Source organism: Hyalella azteca, unplaced genomic scaffold (genome assembly GCF_000764305.2).
Source record: "Hyalella azteca isolate HAZT.00-mixed unplaced genomic scaffold, Hazt_2.0.2 contig5701, whole genome shotgun sequence".
NCBI lineage: Eukaryota > Metazoa > Arthropoda > Malacostraca > Amphipoda > Hyalellidae > Hyalella > Hyalella azteca.
In genome coordinates, this window is record NW_025935883.1 from 28,371 (window position 1) to 37,758 (window position 9,388).

Below are 9,388 nucleotides of genomic sequence, written 5' to 3' on the forward strand. Positions count from 1 at the left end.
ACAGCAGAGAGTATTTTATGCAGCTAATGAATCCTACAACATTGAGACACATATCATTCAGTTCGTAAGGACCATACCTATAGATTTGATCATTTTTCTCATTTTCCCCTTAGTTTTTTTATGTGCTTTTTATCCCATTTTTCTCATTTTTTCTCATTTTTACCCCCTCCCCCTCCTTCTCCCCCATATAAAAAACAAACCAGACAGAAATTCAAAAAAATGATCATCAGTTCTATAGGTATGGTCTTTACGAATCGAATGGTATATGTCTCATTGCTGCAGCTTGAAAACTGTAGGAGGAGATAGGTTTGCCATGCGACCAATCGGAGGTTTTCAGGACGCCCAAAAAACTGCCAGGCGGCACGTAAAATGACGTAAAAAAGTCGTAATGTAGCCAACATACCGCAACCAAGCCTTAAAACTAAGTGAGGAAGGCATAGAGCTAGTGGCTGCACACCTTTCACCTCTGACCTCGCTGTCATGATGGGCCATAGTGACAAACCAGAGCTTTTTTATAATCAGTTCATTTTTAATTTCCTCATTTACTCAAGATTTGAACCAATTTCTTAAGTATGATAATGCTGGTATCCTGTATCCAGGATACTTTACTGGTCTACTTGTAGGACTCAAAAATGAACTTGAGGGAGAGTCTAAAAAACTCTCTGCTTTGCCACTATGTGATGGGCACTGAAAGACCTGGCTGCATCTGGCAGTATATCAAGTCACGCGCACGCCCCATAATTAATGCCTTAGGAATTTGTTAAGGCCGCCCCCCACCGCCCCTCGTTCCATGGGATGATGGGGCGCAGGCATGGAATATATCTACTTGGCGAGCCGCGACTGAATTTTTTGAGCCGTGATTTAATGGATTTGCCAGCCGTGATTCCATTTCTACGAGCCGTGATTCCATTTCACCGAGCCGTGAGGCGTGAGTTCCATATCTCGGCCATGAAAAGCCATTTACAAGGTGCAAATTTATTTACAAAGTCCACGCACGTGTTACCCCAAATCTCTAATTTTACCCTTAAACAGTCAAACGGCAACAATAAAATTTGTGTCTACTGTAAGTTCAGCACACGTTAATGCAGTCTGACTGCTTTGACATGACCACAACTATGCGCGATCTTCAACAAAATGTTTCGTTGATTTGTTTACATTACAATTTTCATGTTTTTTCTGCAAGATATTTTTGGCGGGAACGGTAAAGCAATGCGGATTGCGGAAGTTGAAAATTTTATGAAATGACATGTTTGCGAAGTGCAAACCGCGATTTTTTAATCAAACATAAATTTATGACATTCAAGCCGCGAGATTTCATACCTACTGTCACATACCGTAAAATGGGGTAACTTAGACCACTTTTATTTTTATAAATGATGCCATTTTTTTACTAGCTAAATTAAACTTGAATTGAAACATGCAAAATACAGGTCTATACTCTAGCTTCACTCACCATAAATTGCTGGCTCCTGCCTCTCATAGTCTCTATGTAATTTCAAAAAAAGTGGTGGTCTTTGTTACCCCAGCTCTTGGGGTAACTTAGACCGGGTGGTAAAATCAATTATATTTTTTGGTAAAATAACTCCAAATAACTCCAGGTTTTGGTGCATTGTAGTAGAACTCTTCTAGTTACATATGCAAATGACAAACTTGAGGAAAGTGTCATAGTTTGCAAATGGGGGGCGCTGCCCCACTTTACCCGTTGCAGTGCAACGGGTAACATTTTAGTCATTCCCAGATCGATTTAGTTCAAAAATGTTTTCCGATTTTTCGCCGATTTCGCAGATTTTAGGCATTTTTAGCGCGATTTTTGGGTCGGAAAAAAATCGGTTTTCCGATGCCGACCGCCAAAAATGGATTTCAGATTCGTAATCTACACCCCAAAAAACATACAATTCAAAAAAAAAAACACCCTTTTTTTTGGATGTAGTTAATCTGCAATAATACCCTGAAATTATATGATATTTGAGCCGCGATATTTCAGACAAAAATAGGACTTTTCCAGACTAGATTATTGGGGCATAGTGATTTGGTGAACGTAAAAATGGAGGTAGAAAGATGATTCTGCCACCAATGGAATCGTCAGAAAGTAAGCTTTAAGATGAGTATGAGCACCAGATAATGCCTTGATTGGCCGCTTTATGTCAGACGTTCCTTTTTAGTGTGTCCAGTCTTCTAATTAATCCCATATGCTTTAGCTACTGAAGGGCTCTAAAAACTCCCTCCCTTGGGGGGGCTGTTACGAAATCATTTTTCGATGTAGAGGGATGATTCTGGTACGGTTGGATGCGTCAAAAAGTAAGCTTCAGTTCAAGATGAGCACAAAAACCGGAAAATGCCAAAATTGAAAATTTTAGGGTAGTCGGTCCCTTAACTTAACCTACTAAAAACTTTCATATTGTAATTATAATTTGTTCACATTCAAAGTATACATGACATAACATAATGCACCCAGATTTGGAAACCATAATTGCTCAAGTGAAGCAATTAGCAAAAATAAACGACAGACCATTGACTTATCTTTCAGAAGATATCAATGATTTACAACCAATATCACCTTCACAATAGATTAATGGTCATCGAAACAGGGAAATTCCAGACCCAATCGAGTCGACAATGAAGATATTCACAACCAATCCCTGAATGAAAAGACCTTCCTTCCCAAATGTTCAACTGGCAATCAACTTTTACTTCATAGTAAAAGTTTTTCGCCGGCGCCCGGCCGGGAGGATGTCGGGGATTAAGTCCTAACGTTGGCGTACACGTTTGCACTGAGCACAGTGAGCAGTGAGCAGTGAGCAGTGAGCACTGTGCCCTGTGGACGTATAGTGCTAACGCTTTACTGCTATAGTCCTAGGTTCTTACCCTAAGTTCAGCGTTGCCAGATGGTATATTTCTATACCAGATTTCGCAAATTTGGTATTTTCAGGTGTCTGGTGTGAATATTTTAGATCTGGGTATATTTGCCTAAATCTGGTATTTTCTGACTTGCTGCTAATTTACTGCATTAATGGATTATATAGATTACCTTCAGAGCGGCGCGACTAGAGGTTTCCCGCCATTTTTGGAACCGCAAGTTTACCGCTTGATGAAATAACCACAATCTAATTGTTAACATTTAACAAGAGTGTTTAGTACAATATAAGCACGAGAGTGATGATCCTTGATTGATTACTGATCAGTGATGATTTGGCCTAGGAAGAGACGTTGTCGAACCGATCTCTGCGACGCAAGCTCCACTATTTTTGTTTGGTGGTTTTGAATTCTAGAGTGCCACTTGTTTCAGTGCCACTTGAATTATAGGGTGCCATTCAATATTTAATTGATCTTCAAAATCATCATCCATTCATAGAACTGGCTGCCTACTGCATTATTTGTCTACTTTGACCTGTCTCCAATGCATTCGTGGAGCGAATGTTTTCACAAGTCACCTATGTGAAAAACAAGCAGCGAAATAAAATTTCAACCAAGGTACTGAAGTCCATTTTTCGGACCAAAAGCTATCTGCTCAACTGCAACAAATGATCACACCCGAAATGTTAGATAAAGGCAATATGTAAGCATGTACAAAAATAAGCAAAAGGAAGATGACCTGTTTCCGTGGCTTGCTCAGGTATGATAATTTGTTTTTCTTTTTCTGACCAACGTTTCTGACGAATAATTTTATTAAATTTGCAGGTAATCGTCTGTTTTGGACAATAGAATTTCTGGTATTCTGAGCTAGGCAATCTGGTATTCTCGTCAAGAAAAAAGCTGGCATCACTGACCCTACTTGCCGCAACCAGTCAATCATTAGAAGGCACCGATGGCACGTCTCAAGCGATGTGGCCTTCTTTAGTTCTGTGATTCATGTTCACTCTAATTGTGATCTAAGTAAGAATCTTCCTACTACCTGAGTTGATGCATTAGCAATCTACCTAGTCAACTCATATCCAACTGCTGAACACAATGCGGATATACGTTCGTGTCAATCGTGTCCGTGTGTACGGTGTGTGATAGCGCTGTCGCGCGTCCATATTTAAACTATTTTAGCATTTTACGAGGGCGGCACACGGCGAATTTTTTTACCGGCATAGTACGGCGGCAACGGCGCACCGCGCAGGTTTATTAACACTTTGACTGCGACGTGCGCCATATATGGTACACGCATGCATGTCCCAAACTGCGATGTGCGCCATATATGGCGCACGCTTAAAAAAATTAATTTAAAAAAAAGCTCTTTAAAATATCAGCCAGATCATAAACTTGTGAAAAATATGATGGATAATTGACAATAATGTTTCAAAAACCTATATGAATGTCGTGCAATCGAATCATAAGAATCTTAGTACTAGTTGGAAATTGGAATGTAGCCTGAAATAATGAGTGGGTACGAAAAAGAAAAAGTATTAAATAAAGGGGGTTATCCTGTTCCAATATGTTGAAAATCATTTTTTCGGTATTGCTATGGATTATAGCAGTAGAAAAATAAGTATTAGTCATTCAAAAGTTGCCTAAGCTCACACAGAAACAGAATGGCTCTGTTCTGTAAAAAGCAAGATAAACAGTGTTACAGAACTTACTACACTTACAGTGATACAGATTCTGAGTACTGGGCTAGCAATTGATAGTTACTTTTCTAGCTTTTCGTCTCACATTAGCACCAACTAACTTCCTTTTTTTGCAATTACGTTAAAGCAAGACTCAGATCAGTAGCTCGTTGTGGCATGAAGTTTAGATCCTCAGCTTCAAATACTTTAGAGCTGGAACGCAAACATCTAAAATCATTGTGATTTGGTTATAGAAACATTTCTTCACGTGTCAGACCTATTACTAGTAAAAATACAGTCAGTAATCTTCAACGACTTCAGCAATTCACATCAATTTTTAGTTTACTGACTATAGAACTGATCACCAAGCACCCAGGCATTTGCTACAGTTTTTGCCAATAACTAGAACAGTGGTTGGTACCATTTCCTGCTTTGCTTAGAGCAGTTTTGTAAGAATGCATCTAAATGAATTATAAAATTCCCATTTAGCAGCATTTTACCACAGAATGATTTGTAGTTTGATTATTGCAGTCACAATCCAATTTCATTTGCACAGAAAATGTTTTTTTCAAGCATTAGTACCCGTGTGATGCAAATTTTTTATTGTAGTTGAATAATAAATACCGTGTACCTCATATGGCACACGTTGCCTAGAAAGATGAAAGTTTCTATCCCAGGTGACATGCACCAATAGAGGCTCACAGTTTTTATCCCAGGTGACATGCACCAATAGAGGCTCACAGTTTTTATGTCACAAGCTTGTAGAACTCGCTCAGCACGCTAGCCCTGATCTCGCTGCCTTGTCTGTAACTCAAGTTATTCAAGTTTGAATGAGTCGCACCACTGGAATACAAGCTATTTTGCGAGTTGCAGTCAAAGTGTTAATTGACATAATAATTTCCAGCACACCTGGCAGTCTGGCACATCTTCCTGACCATGGACTGTGAGAGCCTGCTGACTCCTGCTCAAAGAAATGCACTAAAACTACCAGTCTACCACTAACTTTAGTCTTTTAGAAACTGTCAGTGTCAAACCCATCCATAAGACAGAGCCTGCTGCTCCTAGCTCATATGGAATTGGAAATGTCCTTATCATTGAGCGTTTGAGCCAGTTGCAGATTCACAAATTTACGGCCGGACTTGCAGCCGGCCTCCAATTAAAAAATTCTCACAAGCTAAACATCACCACTAGGCAATAATGAATAGCTACATGGGGCTGTATTAAGTTCCATCATACTTTGTGATTCCATGTTCACTGAATATGGAGACTGGCCACCAATCTGGCCATAAATTTGTCTAAGACGTGCTATGCTCAGTATGCTGCCTATGCAGGAGCATATGTTCAGTCTTGAAATGCTTAATGGCTAGCACCTCACAAGTCTAGCAGCCATCTCAATTCTCAATCAATCGTTAGTTATGGAAAGATCGGGTTTCAATGGCCGGATCCCATGTAGAATCAAGTCACAAAAAGTACAAGAATCGGCAACAGGCCATGGGCCTATTTTTTCAGTGTCAACACTTCTATTCTATTCTATGACTTACAATACATATATTAGATTTGCATTATTTAATTTTACTGTACAATTTTAAACAAATCATGAAAGGATCAATAAAATGCTAAATATTATTGCCTGTCCATATTTTTTTGTAGGTATCTTGTGTAAATATGTAATTTATTACAAAAAAGCATTGCTATCCATATTTTAGAAGAAATTGTAAAGTAAAATAATGTAAACAGTTACCCCCATATAATCTCAGCACAACAAAGGTTGTGAACTCACTACAAAACCTGTGTCTGTGTGGGCCTTGCTCTTGCATCATTATGCAACCACTTTTTTATTTCTGTGGAAGTGATAAATTATATTTCAAGAGAATTACCCAATTCCGTGGTTGAATATAGAAATTCCGCCCAAATCATAGTGACAAACCAGAGATTTTTTAGAATCAGTTCATTTTTAACTTCCTCATTTACCTAAGATTTAAACAAATTTTTTATGTAGGTATGACAAGGCTGGTATCCAGGATACTTTACTGGTCTACTTATGGGACTCAAAAATGAACTTGAGGGAGAGTCTAAAAAACTCTCTGCTGTTCCACTATGGCCCAAATTTGCACTCACCTGCCATAGAGTAACTCCACAAGTCCAATGATCGATTCTGATGCTCGTCCTACGCAATCAATGCGGCCATTGCCTGATGATCAACACTTACACACACACTTTATGACCAACATAGATGATGCCTGTTGATTGACATGGATGCACGCATTTTATGATCAATGTGGCCTATGCCAGTTATCGATTCTGACTCTTGGGTGTTGCAATCAATGTGGCCAACATTTGCCTGATGATCAACACTTACACATTCATTTTACAACCAATGTAGTCGATGCCTGATGATCGACGCGGATGCACGCATTTTATGATTTATGTGCCCGATGCCCAATGATCAATTTTTACGCTCACGCTGCGCGATCAATGCGGCCTATGCCTGATGATTGACACAGGCACGTGCTTTACAATAAATGTGGCCCATGCCTGATGATCAGCACTTGAGCATGCACTTTACGACCAATGTAGTTGATGCCTGATGATCAACACAGTTGCATGCATTTACGATCAATGTGGCTGATGCCCAATTTTTTATTCTGATGCTCGTGCTTCTCAATCAATGCCGCCGATACCTGATGATCAACACTTACGCATGTCGCACGCACTTTACGGCCAACATAGTCGATGCCTGATGATTGACCCATCACCCATCCTCTGATCGATGTGACCGATGCCTCATGGTCGATACTGATGCATGCGCTTAACGATCAATTTGGCCAATGCCCAATGACCAACACATGTGCTTTACGATCAATGTGACTGATGCACAATCAATGTGGCATACAAGAACATAACACAACTCATAGTACTACATAACAAAACATATTATAACAGAAAACATTACAACAAAAATTATCTTAACACAACACCTCATAACATAACACTGCACATTATAGCACTACATATCATAACCAAATGCATTATAATACATTCTAACATAATCCAACGTATTGTAAAACAACAGAAAATGATAGAACAAATTGTAAGAACATAAAATAACATACTATAATATAGCACAACACTACGTAACAATATATTGTAATAACATAACTCCACACATTATAATGCAACATAACACTTTACATTATAACATATCATAGAACATCATGATATAGCACTATACATTGTAACTTAATATAGAACAATAGAACAAATTATACCAAAACATATAACAGAAGCTCATTGTAACACAACATATCATGATACCATGCAATATAAGACATTATCACTAAACCCAACACACATCACAATGGAACACCACAGATTATAACACAACATAACATAAGATAATATAAGAAGTCAAATAATAACACAACATAATATAACAGAACACATAACACAATATAATACAACTGAACACATTTTAACACATCATAATATAAGACAACACATACAACAACTTCTGATTGACATGACATCCGTTTGCTTGTTTGACGCTAATTACGTAAAGGTTGCTTCAGATAAATTAATCATTGCCATTCCCATGTTTTGCCCCAAATGTAATGTAGCTACCCACTGCTATACCTAACAATATTGAATGGCATTATTCATACATACTTGTATCTATTATACTTTTACATTTTAAGATCTGATGGAAGGGGTGACTCAACAGGCTCTCACCTTCAGATTCCTCCGAGACTCAAGCAGAGCTCCAAGTCTGCTGCTTTGCTTTCTTTTTCTGACAGAGATCAGGCTGGTGGGTGCATTTGTCACCACAAGTCTTAAAAAAAATTTAGAAGGCATTTAGAATGCCACCATGCAGCTGATTTACTATTTGTGTTCTATTATATTATTATGATTTGATTATTCCAATTTTATTATTGCTTTTTTTTCTTACATCCCCCAGCCTCCACTCTTGCCAACCTCTTCCTCTCCCTTGCCCTCCATGCACTCTCCAAAAATTGCTTTCCACTCTGTCATACTGTCATAGCAATAATTATAGCATCAGTAACCGCCATTGACAGGTCCACAATCATTGCAATCCATTTGTCTCCTGTTCACTTGTACATCACACCATCACCCTCATTCCTCTCATCCAGTATCACTCTCAACATTTCATCTCTCCTGCTCATATGCATCACACTCCATCATCAGATGCTCCACAGGTTCCCTCTCATGGTCTCGCCTCTGTCACACTCACACATTATACAAATATTCTCTTTCATTCCACCTGTATGTCTGTGCATTCACACTCAGTCTCAAGGCATTTGCTCTCAGACTTGCACAGAACATAAAGTCTCCATCTCTACTTCTCATACTTCTATTCCATCATTATCATATGGTGGCATAATGGTGCCAACTCAAACTGCAGATTTTTTAGAATCAGTTCATTTTTAATTTTCTAACCTATGTACTCACAATTTGAACCAATATCTTACGTAGTAGGACAATGCTGGTATCCATGATACATTACTGGTCTACTTATACTTACAGGACTCAAAAACAAACTTGAAGAAGAGCTGAAAAAATCTGCATTTTGACACTACTTTGGCACCATGTCAGAATCCACACCCATAATGTCTCAGCAAGTTGAAAGTTTCATTGCACATTTGCACCTCTGATTCATATATTTTTTAACAAGTGGGCCATCAGATATTTGTACCTATATGCCTGCAGATGATCATGACCATGCTAGGATTCTCAGATCGGGGAGTCTATGGCAACACACCATTCACTGCCAGAGCATGAGCAAGCTTCACAAGCTCATGCTGTGGAAGCTCAAAAATCTGAGAGCCTATATGTATTTTATC